A 19,737-nucleotide genomic window follows, 5' to 3' on the forward strand; every position below is an offset into this window, starting at 1 on the left:
TTCAGACCTTGCTTCACCTGCTTTTCACCAAATATAGTCGGACATTCACACCTTCTTGCAGCCGAACACTTCCGCTTTTAGTGTTCTATGAGGCATTCACATATTTTTTTTCACCGTATTTTATAGATTATGGTTGGAAATTCTCACCCACTCTCATCCGAAGACCTCTCCTCCCGCTTTTGTTAATATATAGTTGGGCATTCGAACCTTTTCTTACCCGCTTTTTACAAATTATAGTCGAACATTCACACCTACTTGCAGCTGAATACTTCCGCTCCACCTTTTAGGTATGTATGGTTGGCATTTGCACCTCTTTTTATACTGATTGCTGAAGATTAAGTTGTACTTTCTCAAACTACAACATTTTTTTATTTGTTGAAACTTGATTTGAAGTGGATAAATAAGGAGGACAAACAGTTTTAAGTCAGGCTGATAGAAGGTATTAATTTTATAGCAAAATCTGTACTTCGTCATATGTCGAGAGATGCTTATTGCTGAAGAAGTTCTTTCTCATTCTACAAAGTACAACGTTGTTTATCGTTGAAACTTGATTAGACATGAATAAATATGACGGACAAAGCAGTCTTAACTTGGTTTGAGTTAAGGAATTCGTTTTATAGGAGAATCCGAATTCGTGCATAACTCATAAAATAGAGCTTATTTTCGGATTCCTGAAGAATGATTCGGGTTCTTTCTCATAATACAAAGTTTGTTGTTTATTGTTGAAACTTCATCAGAAGTGAAGAAATAAATGAATGCCTATCAACAAATTGACCTTCTGTTGACCTTCGGGGAGGTGAGTATCTTCACTAGACTCACCTGTCTGCTCTTCCTCCTCATTTAGCGTAGCTCCACCCTCTGCCTGTGAATTCTCACAGACTTCAACACTGAGTGGTGAGGCCTCTACAGGCCCCTCCCCTTTTTGCTCCTCACTTCCAATCCAAGCTTTTGGCGGGAAGTTTGAATTTATTGGGTCAACCTCTTCACTTTGTTCACCAACTGCCACCTTTGGTCCTTCTCTTTGTTGGCTTGACTGTGGCTTTACCGTCTTTAATTTGTTGGCAAAAGATTTAGGGCAATCTCTGAAGAGGTGATTTAATTCTCCACAGAGATTACATTTCCTGCCATTTGGACACTCTCCAAAAGTTTGCCCAATTTCTCTGCTCTTCCCACATAACACCTTGGTACAAGCCTCAACCAGGTGCCCATGCTCACCACACTTGCGGCAGAACTTGGGCTGCCCCTGGTAGTGGATGTAACCTCGGTTTTCAAGGTGGCCAGAGTGTCGCCCACCCGCTGCACTGAGCACTCTTCAGCCCTTTTAAATGGTATAACTTTGCACTCCCGCACGCTCCAGCAAGCACCATTCAAGCAACAACTTTGCACTCCAGCTTCGAACATCGGCACAGTCGCAACAAGTAAGGCGACTCTACTCAGAGAAGTCACTCTGCACAGTAAGAAGATTTCTTTTGCACAGACAGAAAGGGCTTCACCCGCAAAGGTAAAGCCTGCCAAAAATAGAAACAACTCATTAGTGCTGCTCTCCACAGAAATCTTTAGTAAAAGGCGAAAGACTTGTACGTTATGAAGAGAAACCAGAGTACGATTATCCGTCACTGCGGGAGCAGGGCATAAGGCTTGTTGGCATAGCCACCTTCCCCATGGTGAGCTTTGCTTGGTTGAGACGCTTGCCCCCCCCCCCCCCCCCCCCCCTTGCTCCTCGGCTGACCAAGTAGGAACAATCGGGCCCTATTCGATGGCTGCCTTGTCTTTTACTCTATGCAAAAGACAAGGCAGCAACAAAAACACCACGAGAATCCCGTATTGAGGCTTTGTTCTGACCTCTCATTCGGTGTCGCGTTTCTTTCAAGCAATTCTCCCGGTTAGCCGACACTCGGCTCGCTCCCATAGCCGTGTTAAAGTCTACTTCGCATTCACTCTCTTTTCTCTGCAGACTCTTGGGATTTTATCTATAAAATTAATTCCTTCACTCAAACTATGTGAAAACTGCTTTGTCGTTCATATTTACCATGTCTAGAAAGATTTAAACAAAAAAAACAACTTTGTACTTTGCAGTAAAAGAAAGAGCAAATCTAAAGTTTCAGGAATCCGAGAATAAGCTTACTTTCATGAGTGCTTCACGATTTCGGATTTTGCTATAAAATGAATTCCTTCACTCAAACTAAATTAAAACTGCTAAACCGCTAATCTGTTACATGTAAGGCAGATGTCAAATTCACCGAAATAGGATCTAAGGGTATTCGGCCAATCGAGCTGTAGCAGCTTCGGTAAAAGAGTATAAGTTGAAGAGTTTGTGAATAAAGGTGTGCGCACACATAGTGAGCTGTACAAAAATAGGCAGGGAGCAATGCCGGCTGGGGTATATGTTCTTGTATGTTGTCTGACTGTTTGATTTGAATGTGTTGTGTAAGTGTCCTGTTGAATGTTTGGGCTTTGACACTTCACTGTGGTTGTTAACTGTGTGGTGTGTCCTGAAATGTTATATGTTTGGGCTGTGTGACATGCTTAATGCTTGTCAGTAGCTACCCACTTATTCATATATAGCAACTGACAACATAAGAAGTCTGGACATACTTTGATAGTAGTTGTAGAAGTATCCTTATTGATAATAGATAAACTAATTCATAGTGATAGAACAGTAGATGAACAGGTGCCTGCACGTCTCACGAAAATAAAATGGGTGTATGATTGCTGACGGCAGAGCAATACTGCCAAACTTATGAGTTCTTGTGGCAAACTTGATTCAGTGTCTTGACATGTATACGCTGTTTCGCTGACTTGATTGTCACAAGAAACAAAGTGTGTTTGATAAGATCCGACCATTTTATTACGGGAGGATCAGTATGTATGGATTCTGATGTGACTGATAAACCCATTCGTATCTTAAGCATAATCTAATACGTGAGACAACGCCCTGGCACACAATCAAAAAAAAAAAGAGAGAGCGGTTTTGTGTCCCCACAGTCCATAATGTAGAAAAGAGAGAAAAAAGCCTTTCTGATTTGGTGTGTGTGCTCATAGTGCAGAGTGTAGAGAAAAGAGAGAAAAGAAAGCCGTTTTGGTGTCACGGGTGTTGTGACTTACACACACACATTTCTGAATTGAGAAAAGAAATTATTTTAGAGGAAACAGTAGAGTTTAGATCCCACATTTGTTGATAGGCATTCATTTATTTCTTCACTTCTGATGAAGTTTCAACAATAAACAACAAACTTTGTATTATGAGAAAGAACCAGACTCATTCTTCAGGAATCCGAAAATAAGCACGAATTCGGATTCTCCTATAAAACGAATTAATTAACTCAAACCAAGTTAAGACTGCTTTGTCCTTCATATTTATTCATGTCTAATCAAGTTTCAACGATAAACAACGTTGTACTTTGTAGAATGAGAAAGAACTTCTTCAGCAATAAGCATCTCTCGACATATGACGAAATACAGATTTTGCTATAAAATTAATTTCTTCTATCAGCGTGACTTAAAACTGTTTGTCCTCCTTATTTATCCACTTCAAATCAAGTTTCAACAATTAAAAAAAAATTGTAGTTTGAGAAAGAACAACTTAATCTTCAGCAATCAGTATAAAAAGAGGGTAACAAAAGGTGCAAATGCCAACCATACATCACTAAAAGGTGGAGCGGAAGTATTCAGCTGCAAGTAGGTGTGAATGTTCGACCATAATTTGTAAAAAGTGGGTAAGAAAAGGTTCGAATGCCCGACTAAATATTAACAAAAGCGGGAGGAGAGGTCTTCGGATGAGAATTTCCTACCATACAAGTATGGTGGAGAGGAAGCTGTGATTGGCCGACAATAGTAAAAAGCAGGTGAGAAAAGGTGCGAATGTCAAAACATACATGATCAAAACAGGGAGCGGAGGTGTTTGGCTGCAAGAAGGTGTGAATATCCACCCATAATTACTGAAAAATGGGTAAGAAAAGGTGCGAATGCCCAACCATACATCATCAAAAGCAGGAGTGGATGTGTTTGGCTACAAGAAGGTTTGAATGTCCGACCATAGTTTGTAAAAAGCGGGTAAGAACAGGTTTGTATAACCGACTGTACACAATCAAAAGAGGGAGCGGAGTTGTTCAGCTACAAGAAGGTGTGAAAGTCCGACCATGGTTTGTAAAAAGCGGGTAAGAAAAGGTTTCGTATGCCCGAATATACACCATCAAATGCGGGAGCGGAGGTGTTCGGCTGTGAGTAGGTGTGAATCTCCAACCATAATTGTTGAAAAATGTGTTAGAAAAGGTAAAAATGCCGGTCCATACATCATCAAAAGCGGGAGAGGTTGTTTTTCGGCTGCAAGTAGGTGTGAATGTCCAGCCATAATTACTCACAAACGGGGGAAGAAAAGATAGTATTTCCAGACCACACATGATCAAAACAGGGAATGGAGGTGGTTCAGCTGCAAGGTGTGAATGTCTGACTAAAGTTTGTAAAAACCGTGTAAGACAAGGGGCGAATGCCCGACAATGTATGATCAAAAGAGGGAGCGGAGGTTTTCGGCTGCAAGGTCTGAATGTCCAACGACAATTTGTAAAAATCGGGGAAGAAAAGGCTCGAAAGCTCGACTATACACCATCAAAAGCGGGAGCAGAGGTGTTCAGGTGCAAGAAGGTCTGAATGTCCGACCAAAAATTACTGAAAAATGGGTAAGAAAAGGTGCGAATGCCAAATCATACATCATCAAAAGCAGGAGCGGGTGTGTTCGGCTACAAGAAGGTTTGAATGTCCAACCATAGTAAGTAATAGACGGGTAAGAAAAGGCTCGAATGCCCGACTATATACCATCAAAAGCGGAAGCGGAGGTGTTCGGCTGCAAGACGGTGTGAACGTCCGACCAAAGTTTGTAAAAAGCAGTTAAGAAAATGTTCGAATATCCAACCAAACATAATCAAAAGCGGGAGCAGAGCTGTTCGACTGCAAGTAGGTGTGAATATCAGATCATAATTTGCAAAAAGCTGTTGAGAAAGGGTGAGAATGCCCGACTATACACTATCAAATGTGGGAGCGGAGGTGTTCGTCTGTGAGTAGGTGTGAATGTCCGACCATAATTGCTGAAAAATGTGTTAGAAAAGGTAAGAATGCCGGACCATATATCATCAAAAGCGGGAGAGGTTGTGTTTGGCTGCAAGTAGGTGTGAATGTCCAGCCATAATTACTCACAAACGGGTAAGAAAAGGTGCGAAAGCCCAACCGCACATGATCATAAGTGGATGAGAAGGTGTTCGACTGCAAGTAGGTGTGAATGTAAGATCATAATTTGTAAAAAGCGGGTAAGAAAAGGTAAGAATGCCCAACCATAAATTATCAAAAGCGGCAGCAGAGTTTCGGCTGGTATTTATCAATGTCTAGATAGATTTCAACAAAAAACAACGTTGTACTTTGCAGTAAAAGAAAGTGCAAATCAAAAGTTTTAGGAATCCGAGAATAAGCTTATTTTCATGAGTTCTGCACTATTTCGGATTTTATGTATAAAATGAATTCCTTCACGCAAACTAAGTTAACACTGCTTTGTCCTTCATATGTACCCATTTCTACATATATTTCAAGCATAAACTTCCTCATACTACCCTGAATGAGAAAGAGCCACACTTGTGATTAAGCCATACGCCCCTTTTGAGGAGTTCTGCATGATTTGGGATTTTATCTATAAAATCAATTCCTTCACTCAAACTATGTTAAAACGGCTTTTACCTTCATATTTATCAATGTCTCGATAGATTTAAACAAAAAAAACAACGTTGTACTTTGCAGTAAAAGAAAGAGCCAATCAAAAGTTTTAGGAATCCGAGAATAAGCTTATTTTCATGAGTTCTGCACGATTTCGGATTTTATGTATAAAATGAATTCATTCACTCAAACCAAGTTAAAACTGCTTTTTCATTCATATTTATCAATGTCTAGATCAACTTCAACAAAGAACAACATTGTATTTTGCAGTAGAAGAAAGAGCAAAACTGAAGGATCAGGAATCCGAGAATAAGCTTATTTTCTTATGGGCAAGTGGGAACTGCTTTGTCCTTCATATTTATCAATGTGTAGATGGATTTCAACTTCTTCTACTGCAAAGTCCAATGTTTTTCTTTGTTGAAGTCGATCTAGACATTGATGAATATGGAAGGACAAAGCAGTTTTAACTTGGTTTGAGCAAAGCAATTAATTTTATAGCAAAATCCGAAATCGTGCAGAACTCATGAAAGCAGGCTTATACTCGGATTCCTGAAACTTTAGATTTGCTCTTTCTTTTACTGCAAAGTACAACGTTGTTTTTTTGTTTAAATCTTTCTAGACATGGTAAATATGAAGGACAAATCAGTTTTAACATAGTTTGAGTGAAGTAATGCATTTTATAAGCAAAATCCCAAATCATGCAGAACTCACGAAAAGCTTTTTCTCGCTTTTCACTGCTTTTTACAAACTTTGGTCGGACGTTCACACCTTCTTGCATCCGAACACCTCCGCTTCCGCTTTTGATGATGTATATTCGGGCATTCGAACCTTTTATTACCCGCTTTTTACAAACCATTGTCGGACTTTCACACCTTCTTGCAGCCGCACACCACCTCTCCCGCTTTTAATGATGTATGGTCCAGTATTCTTACCTTTTCTAACACATTTTTCAGCAATTATGGTCGGACATTCACACCTACTCACAGCTGGACACCTCCGCTCCCGCTTTTGATCATACAATGTCGGGACATCGCTCCTTGTCTTACCAGCTTTTTACAAACTTTAGTCGAACATTCACACCTTCTTGCAGCTGAACACCTCCGCTCCCGCTTTTGATGATGTATAGTCGGGCTTTCGAGCCTTTTCTTACCCGGTTTTTACAAATTATGGTTGGACATTCAGACCTTGCAGCCGAACACTTCCGCTCTCTCTTTTGATCATACATTGTCGGGCATTGGCACCTTTTCTTACCCGCTTTTTACAAACTATAGTCAGACATTCACACCTTGCAGCTGAACCTCCGCTCCCTGTTTTGATCATGTATGGTCTGGCAATACTACCTTTTCTTCCCCCGTTTGTGAGTAATTATGGCTGGACATTCACACCTACTTGCAGTCGAACAGCTCTGCTCCCGCTTTTGATTATGTTTGGTTGGGCATTCGAACCTTTTCTTAACTGCTTTTTACAAACCATGGTCGGACTTTCACACCTTCTTGTAGCCGAACAACTCCGCTCCCGCTATTGATTGTGTACAGTCGGGTATTTTAACCTTTTCTTACCCGCTTTTTACCAACTATGGTCGGACATTCACACCGTCTTACAGCGGAACACCTCCGCTCCCGCTTTTTATGGTGTATAGTTGGGCATTCGAACCTTTTCTTACCCGCTATTTACAAACTATGGTAGGACATTCAAACTTTCGTATATCCGAAAACCTCTGCTCTCTCTTTTGATCATACATTGTCGGACATTCGCACCTTTTCTTACCCGCTTTTTACAAACCATGGTCGGACTTTTACATCTTCTTGTAGCCGAACACATCCGCTCCCGCTATTGATTGTGTACAGTCGGGTATTTTAACCTTTTCTTACCCGCTTTTTACCAAGTATGGTCGGACATTCACACCTTCGTACAGCGGAACACCTCCGCTCCCTCTTTTGATGGTGTATGTTCGGGCATTCAAACCTTTTCTTACCCGCTTTTTCCAAACTATGGTCGGCTATTCACAGCTTCCTCTCCACCATACTTGTATGGTGGGATATTCACACCCACTTGCATCCGAAGACCTCCACCCCAAATTTTGTTGATATTTAGTCGGACATTCGCACCTTACCCGCTTTTGGCAAACTATGGCCTTCTTGCAGCCAAACAACTCTGATCTTGCTTTTGATGATGTAAGGTTGGGCATTCAGACCTTGCTTCACCTGCTTTTCACCAAATATAGTCGGACATTCACACCTTCTTGCAGCCGAACACTTCCACTCCACCTTTTAGTGTTCTATCACACCTTTTTTTTCACCGCATTTTATATATTATGGTTGGAAATTTTCAACCACTCTCATCCGAAGACCTCTCCTCCCGCTTTTGTTAATATATTTGAACTTTAGTTTGACATTCAAACCTTCTTGCAGCTGAACCACCTCCGCTCCCTGTTTTGATCATATATGGTCTGGCTACTACCTTTTCTTACCCGTTTGTGAGTAATTATGGCTGGACATTCACACCTACTTGCAGTCGAACACAACCTCTCTCGCTTTTGATGATGTATGGACCGGCATTTTTACCTTTTCTAACACATTTTTCAGCAATTATGGTCGGAGATTCACACCTACTCACAGCCGAACAACTCCGCTCCCGCATTTGATGATGTATAGTCGGGCATTCTCACCCTTTCTCATCAGCTTTTTGCAAATTATGATCTGACATTCACACCTACTTGCAGTCGAACAGCTCTGCTCCCGCTTTTGATTATGTTTGGTTGGATATTCGAACCTTTTCTTAACTTCTTTTTACATATTTTGGTTGGACGTTCACACCTTCTTGTAGCCGAACACTTCCACTCCTGCTTTTGATGATGTATGGTTGGGCATTCACACCTTTTTTTTGCCCATTTTTCAGGAATTATGGGTGGACATTCACACCTTGCAGCTGAACACCTCCTATCCCACTTATGATCATGTGCGGTTTGATTTTCGAAAAGTTTCTTTCATGTTTTCTAGCAATTATTGATGGACATGTAGACCTTCTTGCAGCTGAACACCTCCGCTCCCGCTTTTGATCATACATTGTCAGGCATTCGCACCTTGTCTTACCCACTTTTTACAAACTTTAGTCGAACAGTCACACCTTTTTGCAGCCGAACACCACCTCTACCGCTTTTGATGATGTATGGTCCAGCATTCTTACCTTTTCTAACACATTCTTCAGCAATTATGGTCGGACATTCACACCTACTCAGAGCCGAACACCTCCGCTCCCGCATTTGATGGTGTATAGTCGGGCATTCTCACCCTTTCTCATCAGCTTTTTACAAATTATGATCTGACATTCACACCTGCTTTTTATAATGTATTGTTAGGCATTCGCACCTTTTTTTTTACCCATTTTTCATGAATTATGGGTGGACATTCACACCTTCTTGCAGCCGAACACCTCCTCTCCCGCTTATGATCATGTGCGGTTTGATATTCGAAAATTTACTTTCTTGTTTTAAAGCAATTATTGATGGACATTCAAACCATCTTTTTGATGGTGTATAGTCGGGCTCTCGAGCCTTTTCTTCCCGGTTTTTACAAACCATGGTCGGACTTTCACACCTTCTTGTAGCCGAATAACTCCACTCCCGCTATTGATTGTGTACAGTCGGGTATTTTAACCTTTTCTTACCCGCTTTTTACCAACTATGGTTGGACATTCACACCGTCTTACAGCGGAACACCTCTGCTCCCGCTTTTGATGGTGTATAGTCGGGCATTCGAACCTTTTCTTACCCGCTTTTTACAAACTATGGTGGGACATTCAAACCTTCTTGTATCCGAAAACCTCCGCTCTCTCTTTTGATCATACATTGTCGGACATTCGCACCTTTTCTTACCCGCTTTTTACAAACCATGGTCGGACTTTCACATCTTCTTGTAGCCGAACACATCCGCTCCCGCTATTGATTGTGTACAGTCGGGTATTTTAACCTTTTCTTACCCGCTTTTTACCAAGTATGGTCGGACATTCACACCTTCGTACAGCGGAACACCTCCGCTCCCTCTTTTGATGGTGTATGTTCGGGCATTCAAACCTTTTCTTACACACTTTTGACAAACTATGGCCTTCTTGCAGCCAAACACCTCTGATCTCGCTTTTGATGATGTAAGGTTGGGCATTCAGACCTTGCTTCACCTGCTTTTCACCAAATATAGTCGGACATTCACACCTTCTTGCAGCCGAACACTTCCGCTCCACCTTTTAGTATTCTATCACACCTTTTTTTCACCGCATTTTATACATTATGGTCGGAAATTTTCAACCACTCTCATCGGAAGACCTCTCCTCCCGCTTTTGTTAATATATTTGAACTTTAGTCGGACATTCAAACCTTCTTGCAGCTGAACCACCTCCGCTCCCTGTTTTGATCATATATGGTCTGGCAATACTACCTTTTCTTACCCGTTTGTGAGTAATTATGGCTGGACATTCACACCTACTTGCAGCCGAACACAACCTCTCTCGATTTTGATGATGTATGGACCGGCATTCTTACCTTTTCTAACACATTTTTCAGCAATTATGGTCGGAGATTCACACCTACTCACAGCCGAACAACTCCGCTCCCGCATTTGATGGTGTATAGTCGGGCATTCTCACCCTTTCTCATCAGCTTTTTGCAAATTATGATCTGACATTCACACCTACTTGCAGTCGAACAGCTCTGCTCCCGCTTTTGATTATGTTTGGTTGGATATTCGAACCTTTTCTTAACTTCTTTTTACATATTTTGGTTGGACGTTCACACCTTCTTGTAGCCGAACACTTCCACTCCTGATTTTGATGATGTATCGTTGGGCATTCACACCTTTTTTTTGCCCATTTTTCAGGAATTATGGGTGGACATTCACACCTTGCAGCTGAACACCTCCTATCCCACTAATGATCATGTGCGGTTTGATTTTCGAAAAGTTTCTTTCATGTTTTCTAGCAATTATTGATGGACATGTAGACCTTCTTGCAGCTGAACACCTCCGCTCCCGCTTTTGATCATACATTGTCAGGCATTCGCACCTTGTCTTACCCACTTTTTACAAACTTTAGTCGAACAGTCACACCTTTTTTCAGCCGAACACCACCTCTCCCGCTTTTGATGATGTATGGTCCAGCATTCTTACCTTTTCTAACACATTCTTCAGCAATTATGGTCGGACATTCACACCTACTCAGAGCCGAACACCTCCGCTCCCGCATTTGATGGTGTATAGTCGGGCATTCTCACCCTTTCTCATCAGCTTTTTACAAATTATGATCTGACATTCACACCTGCTTTTGATAATGTATTGTTAGGCATTCGCACCTTTTTTTACCCATTTTTCATGAATTATGGGTGGACATTCACACCTTCTTGCATCCGAAGACCTCCGCCCCAATTTTTGTTGATATTTAGTTGGACATTCGCACCTTACCCGCTTTTGGAAAACTATGGCCTTCTTGCAGCCAAACACCTCTGATCTCGCTTTTGATGATGTAAGGTTGGGCATTCAGACCTTGCTTCACCTGCTTTTCACCAAATATAGTCGGACATTCACACCTTCTTGCAGCCGAACACTTCCGCTTTTAGTGTTCTATGAGGCATTCACATATTTTTTTTCACCGTATTTTATAGATTATGGTTGGAAATTCTCACCCACTCTCATCCGAAGACCTCTCCTCCCGCTTTTGTTAATATATAGTTGGGCATTCGAACCTTTTCTTACCCGCTTTTTACAAATTATAGTCGAACATTCACACCTACTTGCAGCTGAATACTTCCGCTCCACCTTTTAGGTATGTATGGTTGGCATTTGCACCTCTTTTTATACTGATTGCTGAAGATTAAGTTGTACTTTCTCAAACTACAACATTTTTTTATTTGTTGAAACTTGATTTGAAGTGGATAAATAAGGAGGACAAACAGTTTTAAGTCAGGCTGATAGAAGGTATTAATTTTATAGCAAAATCTGTACTTCGTCATATGTCGAGAGATGCTTATTGCTGAAGAAGTTCTTTCTCATTCTACAAAGTACAACGTTGTTTATCGTTGAAACTTGATTAGACATGAATAAATATGACGGACAAAGCAGTCTTAACTTGGTTTGAGTTAAGGAATTCGTTTTATAGGAGAATCCGAATTCGTGCATAACTCATAAAATAGAGCTTATTTTCGGATTCCTGAAGAATGATTCGGGTTCTTTCTCATAATACAAAGTTTGTTGTTTATTGTTGAAACTTCATCAGAAGTGAAGAAATAAATGAATGCCTATCAACAAATTGACCTTCTGTTGACCTTCGGGGAGGTGAGTATCTTCACTAGACTCACCTGTCTGCTCTTCCTCCTCATTTAGCGTAGCTCCACCCTCTGCCTGTGAATTCTCACAGACTTCAACACTGAGTGGTGAGGCCTCTACAGGCCCCTCCCCTTTTTGCTCCTCACTTCCAATCCAAGCTTTTGGCGGGAAGTTTGAATTTATTGGGTCAACCTCTTCACTTTGTTCACCAACTGCCACCTTTGGTCCTTCTCTTTGTTGGCTTGACTGTGGCTTTACCGTCTTTAATTTGTTGGCAAAAGATTTAGGGCAATCTCTGAAGAGGTGATTTAATTCTCCACAGAGATTACATTTCCTGCCATTTGGACACTCTCCAAAAGTTTGCCCAATTTCTCTGCTCTTCCCACATAACACCTTGGTACAAGCCTCAACCAGGTGCCCATGCTCACCACACTTGCGGCAGAACTTGGGCTGCCCCTGGTAGTGGATGTAACCTCGGTTTTCAAGGTGGCCAGAGTGTCGCCCACCCGCTGCACTGAGCACTCTTCAGCCCTTTTAAATGGTATAACTTTGCACTCCCGCACGCTCCAGCAAGCACCATTCAAGCAACAACTTTGCACTCCAGCTTCGAACATCGGCACAGTCGCAACAAGTAAGGCGACTCTACTCAGAGAAGTCACTCTGCACAGTAAGAAGATTTCTTTTGCACAGACAGAAAGGGCTTCACCCGCAAAGGTAAAGCCTGCCAAAAATAGAAACAACTCATTAGTGCTGCTCTCCACAGAAATCTTTAGTAAAAGGCGAAAGACTTGTACGTTATGAAGAGAAACCAGAGTACGATTATCCGTCACTGCGGGAGCAGGGCATAAGGCTTGTTGGCATAGCCACCTTCCCCATGGTGAGCTTTGCTTGGTTGAGCCGCTTGCTCCCCCCCCCTTGCTCCTCGGCTGACCAAGTAGGAACAATCGGGCCCTATTCGATGGCTGCCTTGTCTTTTACTCTGTGCAAAAGACAAGGCAGCAACAAAATCACCACGAGAATCCCGTATTGAGGCTTTGTTCTGACCGCTCATTCGGTGTCGCGTTTCTTTCAAGCAATTCTCCCGGTTAGCCCACACTCGGCTCGCTCCCATAGCCGTGTTAAAGTCTACTTCGCATTCACTCTCTTTTCTCAGCAGACTCTTGGGATTTTATCTATAAAATGAATTCCTTCACTCAAACTATGTGAAAAATGCTTTGTCCTTAATATTTACCATGTCTAGAAAGATTTAAACAAAAAAAACAACGTTGTACTTTGCAGTAAAAGAAAGAGCAAATCTAAAGTTTCAGGAATCCGAGAATAAGCTTACTTTCATGAGTGCTTCACGATTTCGGATTTTGCTATAAAATGAATTCCTTCACTCAAACTAAATTAAAACTGCTAAACCGCTAATCTGTTATATGTAAGGCAGATGTCAAATTCACCGAAATAGGATCAAAGGGTATTCGGCCAATCGAGCTGTAGCAGCTTCGGTAAAAGAGTATAAGTTGAAGAGTTTGTGAATAAAGGTGTGCGCACACATAGTGTGCTGTACGAAAATAGGCAGGGAGCAATGCCGGCTGGGGTATATGTTCTTGTATGTTGTCTGACTGTTTGATTTGAATGTGTTGTGTAAGTGTCCTGTTGAATGTTACATGTTTGGGCTTTGACACGCTTCACTGTGGTTGTTAACTGTGTGGTGTGTCCTGAAATGTTATATGTTTGGGCTGTGTGACATGCTTAATGCTTGTCAGTAGCTACCCACTTATTCATATATAGCAACTGACAACATAAGAAGTCCGGACATACTTTGATAGTAGTTGTAGAAGTATCCTTATTGATAATAGATCACTAATTCATAGTGATAGAACAGTAGATGAACAGGTGCTTGCACATGTCTTACGAAAATAAAATGTGTGTATCATTGCTGACGGCAGAGCAATACTGCCAAACTTATGAGTTCTTGTGGCAAACTTGATTCAGTGTCTTGACGTGTATACGCTGTTTCGCTGACTTGATTGTCACAAGAAACAAAGTGTGTTTGATAAGATCCGACCATTTTATTACGGGAGGATCAGTATGTATGGATTCTGATGTGACTGATAAACCCAGTCGTATCTTAAGCATAATCTAATACGTGAGACAACGCCCTGGCACACGATAAAAAAAAAAAAAGAGAGAGAGCGGTTTTGTGTCCCCACAGTCCATAATGTAGAAAAGAGAGAAAAAAGCCTTTCTGATTTGGTGTGTGTGCTCATAGTGCAGAGTGTAGAGAAAAGAAAGCCGTTTTGGTGTCACGGGTGTTGTGACTTACACACACACATTTCTAAATTCCATCCATCCATCCATCATCTGCCGCTTATCCGGGGGTCGGGTCGCGGGGGCAGCAGCTTGAGCAGAGAAACCCAGACGTCTCTGTCCCCGGCCACTTCTTCCAGCTCTTCCGGGGGGACCCCGAGGCGTTCCCAGGCCAGCCGAGAGACATAGTCTCTCCAGCGTGTCCTGGGTCTTCCCCGGGGTCTCCTCCCAGTGGGACGTGCCCGGAACACTTCCCCAGGGAGGCGCCCAGGGGGCATCCTAACCAGATGCCCGAGCCACCTCATCTGACTCCTCTCAATGCGGAGGAGCAGCGGTTCTACTCCGAGCCCCTCCCGGATGACTGAGCTTCTCACCCTATCTCTAAGGGAGAGCCCAGACACCCTGCGGAGGAAACCCATTTCGGCCGCTTGTATTCGCGATCTTGTTCTTTCGGTCACTACCCACAACTCGTGACCATAGGTGAGGATGGGAACGTAGATTGACCAGTAAGTAGAGAGCTTCGCCTTCTGGCTCAGCTCACTCTTCACAACGACGGGTCGGTGCAGAGCCCGCAACACTGCAGACGCCGCACCGATCCGCCCGTCAATCTCCCGCTCCATTCGTCCCTCACTCGTGAACAAGACCCCGAGATACTTGAACTCCTCCACTTGGGGAAGGATCTCATTCCCGACCCGGAGAGAGCATTCCACCCTTTTCCGGCTGAGAACCATAGTCTCGGATTTGGAGGTGCTGATTCTCATCCCAGCCGCTTCACACTCGGCTGCGAATCGCTCCAGTGAGAGCTGAAGGTCACGGCCTGACGACGCTAACAGAACCACATCATCTGCAAAAAGCAGAGACCCGATTCTGAGGTCGCCAAATCGGACACCCTCAACGCCCTGGCTGCGCCTAGAAATTCTGTCCATAAAAGTTAGGAACAGAATCGGTGACAAAGGGCAGCCCTGACGGAGTCCAACTCTCACCGGAAACGTATCCGACTTACTGCCGGCAATGCGGACCAAACTCTGGCACCGGTCATACAGAGACCGAACGGACCCTATCAAGGGGTCCGGCACTCCATATTCCCGGAGCACCCCCCACAGGACTCCACGAGGGACACGGTCGAATGCTTTCTCCAAGTCCACAAAACACATGTAGACTGGTTGGGCGAACTCCCATGCACCCTCCAGGATCCTGCCGAGGGTATAGAGCTGGTCCACTGTTCCACGGCCAGGACGAAAGCCACACTGCATCTCCTGAATCCGAGGCTCGATTATCCGACGGATCCTCCTCTCCAATACCCCCGAATAGACCTTACCAGGGAGGCTGAGGAGTGTGATACCCCTATAGTTGGAACACACCCTCCGGTCCCCCTTTTTAAAGAGGGGGACCACCACCCCAATCTGCCAGTCCAGAGGCACTGTCCCCGATGTCCACGCGATGCTGCAGAGGCGTGTCAGCCAAGACAGCCCTACAACATCCAGAGCCTTGAGAAACTCAGGACGGACCTCATCCACCCCCGGGGCCTTGCCACCGAGGAGCTTTTTGACCACCTCGGCAACCTCAGCCCCAGAAATGGGAGGCCCCGTCTCCGAGCTCTCCGACTCTGCCTCTTCCGAGCACGTGTTGGTAGGATTGAGGAGTTCCTCGAAGTACTCCCCCCACCGACTCACAACATCCCTAGTTGAGGTCAGCAAAGCCCCGTCCCCACTGTAAACAGTGTTGACTGTGAGCCGCTTCCCCCCCCTGAGACGCCGGATGGTGGACCAGAATCTCTTCGAGGCCGTCCGGAAATCGTTCTCCATGGTCTCACCGAACTCCTCCCAGGCCCGAGTTTTTGCCTCAGCAACCGCCGAAGCCGCAGCCCGTCTGGCCTGTCGGTACCTATCAGCTGCTTCCAGGGTCCCACTGGCCAAAAAGGCCCGATAGGACTCCTTCTTCAGCTTGACGGCTTCCCTCACCACTGGTGTCCACCAGCAGGTTCGAGGGTTGCCGCCACGACAGGCACCGACCACCTTACGGCCACAACTCCGATCAGCTGCCTCGGCAATGGAGTCACGGAACATGGCCCATTCGGACTCAATGTCCCCCACCTCCCCCGGGATATGGTTGAAGCTCTGCCGGAGGTGGGAGTTAAAGCTCCTTCTGACGGGGGATTCTGACAAACGCTCCCAGCAGACCCTCACAATACGTTTGGGCCTGCCAGGTCTGATCGGCATCCTCCCCCACCAGCGGAGCCAACTCACCACCAGGTGGTGATCAGTTGACAGCTCCGCCCCTCTCTTCACCCGAGTGTCCAGGACATACGGCCGCAAGTCCGATGATACAACCACAAAGTCGATCATCGAACTGCGGCCAAGGGTGTCCTGGTGCCAAGTGCACATATGGACACCCTTATGTCTGAACATGGTGTTCGTTATGGACAGTCCATGACCAGCACAGAAGTCCAACAACATAACACCACTCTGGTTCAGATCGGGGGGGCCGTTCCTCCCAATCACACCCCTCCAGGTCTCACTGTCATTGCCCACGTGAGCATTGAAGTCCCCCAGCAGAACGAGGGAGTCTCCGGTAGGAGCATTCTCCAGTGCCTCCCCCAGAGACTCCAAAAAGGGTGGGTACTCTGAACTGCTGTTTGGCGCATAGGCACAAACAACAGTCAGGACTCGTCCCCCCACCCGAAGGCGGAGGGAGGCTACCCTCTCGTTCACTGGGGTAAACCCCAATGTACTGGCACACAGCTGGGGGGCAATAAGTATGCCCACACCTGCTCTGCGCCTCTCACCACGGGCAACTCCAGAGTGGAAGAGAGTCCAACCCCTCTCAAGAGGACTGGTTCCAGAGCCCAAGCCGTGCGTCGAGGTGAGTCCGACTATATCTAGCCGGAACCGCTCAGCCTCGCGCACCAGCTCCGGCTCCTTCCCCAACAGAGAGGTGACATTCCACGTCCCAAGAGCTAGCTTCAGTAGCCGAGGATCAGACCGCCAAGGCCTCTGCCTTCGGCCGCTACCCAGCTCACATCGCACCCGACCCCCTTGGCCCCTCCCACGGGTGGTGAGCCCGTCGGAAGGGGGACCCACGTCATCATTTCGGGCTATGCCCGACCGAGCCCCATGGGCACAGACCCGGCCACCAGGCGCCCGCTGCCGGGCCCCACCCCCGGGCCTGGCTCCGGGGGGAGGCCCCGGTGTCCCACATCCGGGCAAGGGATCACGAGGTCCAAATTTTTTGTTCATCATAAGGGGTCTTTTGAGCTGTTCTTTGTCTGGTCCCTCATCTAGGATCTGTTTGCCTTGGGTGACCCTACCAGGGGCTTAAAGCCCCGGGCAACATAGCTCCCAGACTCATTGGGGCACGCAAACTCCCCCACCACGATAAGGTGACAGCTCAGGAGGGAGCATTTCTAAATTGAGAAAGGAAATTATTTTAGAGGAAGCACTAGAGTTTAGATCCCACATTTGTTGATAGGCATTCATTTATTTCTTCACTTCTGATGAAGTTTCAACAATAAACAACAAACTTTGTATTATGAGAAAGAACCAGACTCATTCTTCAGGAATCCGAAAATAAGCTCTATTTTATGAGTTATGCACGAATTCGGATTCTCCTATAAAACGAATTCATTAACTCAAACCAAGTTAAGACTGCTTTGTCCTTCATATTTATTCATGTCTAATCAAGTTTCAACGATAAACAACGTTGTACTTTGTAGAATGAGAAAGAACTTCTTCAGCAATAAGCATCTCTCGACATATGACGAAATACAGATTTTGCTATAAAATTAATACCTTCTATCAGCCTGACTTAAAACTGTTTGTCCTCCTTATTTATCCACTTCAAATCAAGTTTCAACAATTAAAAAAAATTTGTAGTTTGAGAAAGAACAACTTAATCTTCAGCAATCAGTATAAAAAGAGGTGCAAATGCCAACCAAACATACCTAAAAGGTGGAGCGGAAGTATTCAGCTGCAAGTAGGTGTGAATGTTCGACCATAATTTGTAAAAAGCGGGTAAGAAAAGGTTCGAATGCCCGACTATATATTAACAAAAGCGGGAGGAGAGGTCTTCGGATGAGAGTGGGTGAGAATTTCCAACCATAATCTATAAAATACGGTGAAAAAAAATATGTGAATGCCTCATAGAACACTAAAAGCGGAAGTGTTCGGCTGCAAGAAGGTGTGAATGTCCGACTATATTTGGTGAAAAGCAGGTGAAGCAAGGTCTGAATGCCCAACCTTACATCATCAAAAGCAGGAGTGCATGTGTTCGGCTACAAGAAGGTGTGAACGTCCAACCAAAGTTTGTAAAAAGCAGTTAAGAAAAGGTTCGAATATCCAACCATACATAATCAAAAGCGGGAGCAGAGCTGTTCGACTGCAAGTAGGTGTGAATGTCAGATCATAATTAGCAAAAAGCTGATGAGAAAGGGTGAGAATGCCCGACTATACACCATCAAATGCGGTAGCGGAGTTGTTCGGCTGTGAGTAGGTGTGAATCTCCAACCATAATTGCTGAAAAATGTGTTAGAAAAGGTAAAAATGCCGGTCCATACATAATCAAAATTGGGAGAGGTGGTGTTCAGTTGCAAGAAGGTCTAAATGTCCATCAATAATTGCTAGAAAACATGAAAGAAAATTTTCGAAAATCAAACCACACATGATCATAAGTGGGAGCGGAGTTGTTCGGCTGTGAGTAGGTTTGAATGTCCGACCATAATTGCTGAAAAATGTGTTAGAAAAGGTAAGAATGCCGGTCCATACATCATCAAAAGCGAGAGAGGTTGTGTTCGGCTGCAAGTAGGTGTGAATGTCCAGCCATAATTACTCACAAACGGGTAAGAAAAGGTAGTATTGCCAGACCATATATGATCAAAACAGGGAGCGGAGGTGGTTCAGCTGCAAGAAGGTTTGAATGTCCGACTAAAGTTCAAATATATTAACAAAAGCGGGAGGAGAGGTCTTCGGATGAGAGTGGTTGAAAATTTCCAACCATAATGTATAAAATGCGGTGAAAAAAAGGTGTGATAGAACACTAAAAGGTGGAGCGGAAGTGTTCGGCTGCAAGAAGGTGTGAATGTCCGACTATATTTGGTGAAAAGCAGGTGAAGCAAGGTCTGAATGCCCAACCTTACATCATCAAAAGCGAGAAAAGAGGTGTTTGGCTGCAAGAAGGCCATAGTTTGCCAAAAGCGGGTAAGGTGCGAATGTCCGACTAAATATCAACAAAATTTGGGGCGGAGGTCTTCGGATGCAAGTGGGTGTGAATGTCCGACTATATTTGGTGAAAAGCAGGTGAAGCAAGGTCTGAATGCCCAACCTTACATCATCAAAAGCGAGATCAGAGGTTTTTGGCTGCAAGAAGGCCATAGTTTGCCAAAAGCGGGTAAGGTGCGAATGACCGACTAAATATCAACAAAAGTGGGGGCGGAGGTCTTCGG

The 19,737-nt window shown here is 44.4% G+C and overlaps 2 non-coding genes across 2 annotated transcripts; both read right to left on the reverse strand.

Annotated features, from left to right (window-relative positions):
* Window positions 1-1,490: 1,490 nt before the first annotated feature.
* On the reverse strand, window positions 1,491-1,604 carry LOC140287164 (U5 spliceosomal RNA). Its single transcript, XR_011911517.1, has one exon. It is a non-coding gene; the product is annotated as a U5 spliceosomal RNA (small nuclear RNA).
* An 11,104-nt stretch (window positions 1,605-12,708) lies between these two features.
* On the reverse strand, window positions 12,709-12,822 carry LOC140287165 (U5 spliceosomal RNA). The gene has a single exon (XR_011911518.1). It is a non-coding gene; the product is annotated as a U5 spliceosomal RNA (small nuclear RNA).
* Window positions 12,823-19,737: the final 6,915 nt, after the last annotated feature.

This window comes from Leuresthes tenuis, unplaced genomic scaffold, assembly GCF_036924035.1.
Source record: "Leuresthes tenuis unplaced genomic scaffold, fLeuTen1.0.hap1 SCAF_116, whole genome shotgun sequence".
Classification (NCBI taxonomy): domain Eukaryota; kingdom Metazoa; phylum Chordata; class Actinopteri; order Atheriniformes; family Atherinopsidae; genus Leuresthes; species Leuresthes tenuis.